At 35.8% G+C, this 5,000-nt stretch overlaps 2 non-coding genes across 2 annotated transcripts in view; both read right to left on the reverse strand.

Moving 5' to 3' along the window:
* Positions 1-1,496: 1,496 nt before the first annotated feature.
* LOC147467472 (signal recognition particle RNA) lies at positions 1,497-1,794 on the reverse strand. The gene has a single exon (XR_015190560.1).
* Positions 1,795-4,897: 3,103 nt separating this feature from the next.
* Positions 4,898-5,000, reverse strand: part of LOC147467473 (signal recognition particle RNA) — a 294-nt gene continuing 191 nt past the window's right edge. The window contains exon 1 of the transcript XR_015190547.1: positions 4,898-5,000. This exon is cut by the window's right edge and continues 191 nt beyond it. This is a non-coding gene — a non-coding RNA (signal recognition particle RNA).

The following is a 5,000-nucleotide window of genomic DNA, read 5'->3' on the forward strand; positions in this document are numbered from 1 at the left end:
CGGCATCAATATGGCCATCCTTGGGGAGCCAGGGACGTCCAGGTTGACTAAGGAGGTGTAACCCAGGCCAGTTTAGTCATGTAACTTCATCAGTTCCAATAAAAGAACAAAAACAATTATATATATATATATATATATATATATATATATATATATATATATATATATATATATATATATATATATATATATATATATCATGATTTAAAAACACCTGTATCGAACAGTAGTGACCTACAACATAGGCAAAACTTGGTCCATTTTTGCTAACAGATTGTTTGTTGATTCATCATCTCACTTCCAACCAAATGATAAGTTATGATCTAATGTAATTACTAAAAGCAATGGCTTTTCAATGGTGCATGTGTACATACAGATATTCATAAACAACCAAACGTATTGTATACACGCCTCGATCAATTATGTAACAGTGATTAAGTAGCACATCCACAGCGACCAAGAATTACATAGTTAACCATCAAACGCATGCAAATATAAAGATTAAGAACCTGATATCATATAACGTGACAAAATATCGAGTATTACTTTCACCATTATCATAATCACTTACTTTATTCATTCTTTCTCTTCTACTTTTACATTACTTATCTTTATGTGGTGACACCGGACTAACTTCATTCTACTTTTTTCCCTATAATCCAGCATCAGTCACGTTTTACCAGGTACTGAATTTTCTTTTGATACAAATAATGATAATAATAATAACAATGAATAAATAGATACATAAACATTTTTGGCGTAAAAGCAGCCTAGATATGCAAGTGATTGAGAATATCACACCAATACTCGTCATTATAACTCTACGGTAAAAATGCAATGTTTTCATTATCTTTTTCACTGTATTTATTTCTCCATACATTTGAAATGCATCTGAGTTTTCATTTTCCTAATTAGAGGTTGTTGAAGGTGAAATAACATCTAACATACCATTTGATATAACTGGAGTTCTAACAAATCGAAAAGACAGAAAACGTAAAAGTCTCTTGTCCTTTCTCGGGTACACTAAACTAATATAAATTCATTTAAGCCTGTATAAATAGTAAGTATGCTGGGAATGTAGCATATTCATATTTGTAACTTAAGCAAGGTCCATAGAATAACAAACTATTCGTTAGGAGTTAGGAGTAACATCAAAAAACTAAATAAAACTGTATGGCATCTATTTACAGGAATTTAGTTATGATTACCCACTATGGCATATCATATGAAGCGTATATACTTACAAATACGATTAGCACTTTGATATCGAAATTGAAACGGGAAATTAATGAAACAATGACAATAGATTTAAACTCGTTTTGGTTATCAAATGAACTACAACGTTGCATGGATATAAAATCAGTTGGGAACATGTCAGAGCGTAGCAGTGCGAAGAACTGAATTCAGCGATTAGATAGAAATCAACCTTTTTCGGTTGGAATTGATGTCTCATGACCACTTTTATCTCATTAATTAAGAAACATTTCATTTACAAAAAAGGACCAAGTCTGCCTATATTGGCAAGGCTACTGCAGGCCGCTCACTCTCGGGCGTGATCCCACTACTGCTCGACACGGGTGCTTTTGGCTGCTGGGTTTCCCCCCTGGCCCGGTTCACACCTCCTTAGTCAACCTGGACGTCCCTGGCTCCCCAAGGACGGCCATATTGATGCCGAGCTTAGTACGGACACCCAATCAACATGAGTAGTCCTGCAGCAGTGATCCTCACCTCAAGCCATCCTCCAGCCCAGGCCTCCGAGTCGCCGGATTACAGAGTCGAGCCACCAACCCCAGCCGCTATGAATTTAAACAGAATCTGTATTTAACAACATGACTTATACATGGGAAATAAAGTTGGATGAAAAAATAGGAAGATAGATTTTAAGAAGATTCAATTAATAACTATATATCAATTATTACGCAGGCTAGTAAACAATGACGATTTTGCTACAGGATTTCCCAACACAATTTACAGGTCAAATAACATGTAATCATTATGGGAAGAACTGTTTTCTAGCTATCAAAAAGATTACGTTATAAAATAATGACAGTAATGAAAGCAACAGTTATGAATAACAATAATGAGAGCAACCATATCAACTAAAATTATGATGATAAATGTAGAATGAATCATCATTCGACATTATTGAATTTTTGTTGGGAGCGACTTCTATTATGATGAGATGCTGCCAGAGCCCACGAGAAGTGCAGCCAGAGCCGGAAAACCTCACTACTTTCTGTGCTGGCCATCAGAGTGCAATTGCAACAGACTGCTGCGTTGCTCTTCTCACATGTACGTTTAATCTCATCACCATGAGTCGTCAAAGACTGAAAGATGAAGAAGAAACGCTGTCAGCCATGTGGCTACCTGTACGAGGGTGTCTTAACAAAAAAAAAAAAAAAAAAAAAAAAAAAAATATATATATATATATATATACGGCTAAAATCGGCTGCTATCGTCGCCATTTTCCCAGAAAATCCATCAGCAATAGTAAGCAATAAGCTGTTTAAAACCTCCGTATTTAACACGTTCTAGCTGCAATGCTACTGACGTTTTTGATATGTGGCTTAACTGAATCTCTCAGAAGCGGTGTTTATGTTTTGTTTCGCCACATTTCCGTGTTCTACCATGACGTTGGCAGTCCTGCTCGAAGGTCGCTGATCCTGGTACTGAAACAAGGTTCAACTTCACTCTAATACGCTGCTCATACTGCATGAAATGCGGCGCTGTTGTCAGCGGGCGAAGACGATTACCATCGTAATGCGTCATGTATTCAGTATCATTCATATTCTTTTTTTACGTATATATATGTATATACATATGATTTATATGTATATGTATATATATATATATATATGTATATATATATATATATGTATATATATGTATATATATATACATATATAAATATATGTATATATATATATATATATATATATATACTTATATATGTTTATATATGTATATATATAATATATGAATATATATAATATATATATATATATATATATATATATATATATGTGTGTGTGTGTGTGTGTGTGTGTGTGTGTGTGTATGTATATATATGTACATATATGTGTGTGTGTGTTAAAGACGTCCAGGTTATTAAATGAAGTGTGAACCGGGCCACGGGGGAAACACACAGCAGCCAAAAGCACCCGTGTCGAGCAGTACTGGGACCACGCCCGAGAGAAAGCATCTTGTCTAAACAGCCAGACTTCGTCCTTTTACGTCTCACGTAGTTTTTCCCCTTTATAAATGCACATTTTGTAATATATGAATATCTTATGTAGATAATTTGTCATTAAACTTTGTTTCTGTTTTGTTAACGCACAATGTTAGTACAAGTGTTCGGTGATACTATGAAATTCTTGAATTAAGGTGTGATTCCATTACAATTCGACAGAAGTAAGGGAATCCATAATCATTATGGCTTTGGAAAGGCCATATTGTTTCCCGATATTATGTGCCATAACTATTCCTAGCACCATCAAGATCACAAATACATCTGGTACGCAAATAGATGGTCTAGTACGAGGCAGAAAGCCGCCCAATAAAACAATTAATAGCGCCTTATATTGCCTACCATGCAGCAAATGTGATAAATTGTACTATGGTGAAAGAGGACGTGGTTTCAGTACCAGAACAAGTGAACATCGAGCTAACGTCCGTGACAACAGAACTTCTAACGCCATGGTGGTGCACATAGATGAAGCGGGACATCTATCGAACTGGAAGCGAGCCAAAGTGATACATGAAAAGTTAAACAAATTGAAAAGAAAAATGTAGGTACATACATCGCGACGGAGAATATGAACACCGCATCGGGCAGCTTCAAATTATCCAAGGTTTACTATGCGATTAACGAGCGACAGGTCACGGGCATCAGCTGATTCGACAATTCTTGACTAGCTGATATATGGTCTAAAAAGCTTGTCGTGGTTTGTTCATCTGAGGAAGAAATGATTCGAAACGTGTGCATAACATCTCTTGCGTTGTGAAAATTATTCAGTCTACATTTGTCATAACGAACTCTGTTGACCTTCAGAAAAGCTTCAAGATGGACATTCAGGCTAGTTCATGGTGTCCCCAACCTGGTGCAAGGTGGTATTTCATATGGTGCAAGAAATATGGATTAACAATTGAAATTCATTTCAGTGCTTATATTTTCTAATTGCTCAACCTATATTTGCATTATATAGACCTTCCGAAGTCTAGATCATTAGTTCCTTTTCCATCCCCAGGACTGTATGTGTTTCAATAGTAATAGTAACGATAGCAGTTATAAAATATCAATTTGTCATATTTAGATACAATATTACTTTTTGGGGTTCGAGATTCATTCAGACATTTCACTGAGATGGAGGCATTGAAAAGGCAAGCAACCTCTGGGATAGATAATATCCTTTAATCTATAATTAATTAGAGAAGCAGATTGATAAGCACGAATAGGATTTGCATAATGTGTATCGACATTTTACATCAAGTCTATCTCTGTATGTTATGCAATCTACAAAGACAGCATACTGTACTGTTAAGGCTTGTCCTTTAAAGCATTCTACAGAGGACGCAGGTCAGGTTCACTGTAAGCATTGTTATCAGATGGTTTAATCCGATGTCTGGGCCAAGCTTGGGATCAATACGGCCGTCCGTGGGAAGCTAGAAATATTCGGGCTGACTAAAGAAATACAAACAGATAAAGACATATGTGAATATATGAATCAACAATATTAACCTCATATTGTTTGTACAAGACCTATTTACAGTAATGGTGTATGCAGTCAACGTAATACGTAGATTACTTATCTCGGTAAAATAATTATTTTTATAGTTTCATATAATACAAGACACTGATGAGATGAAATGCCAATAAATGAATAAAATAGATTCTTTAAAAGGACTACGTCTGATTATGTCGGCAAGGATGCTACTGGCTGCTCACTCTCGGGCGTGATTTCACTTCTCATCGTAGGAGCTTTTGGTTGTCCTGCGTCCCC

Source organism: Penaeus japonicus, unplaced genomic scaffold (genome assembly GCF_977035675.1).
Source record: "Penaeus japonicus unplaced genomic scaffold, GWHDUDI00000001_assembly GWHDUDI00000035, whole genome shotgun sequence".
Classification (NCBI taxonomy): Eukaryota; Metazoa; Arthropoda; class Malacostraca; order Decapoda; family Penaeidae; genus Penaeus; species Penaeus japonicus.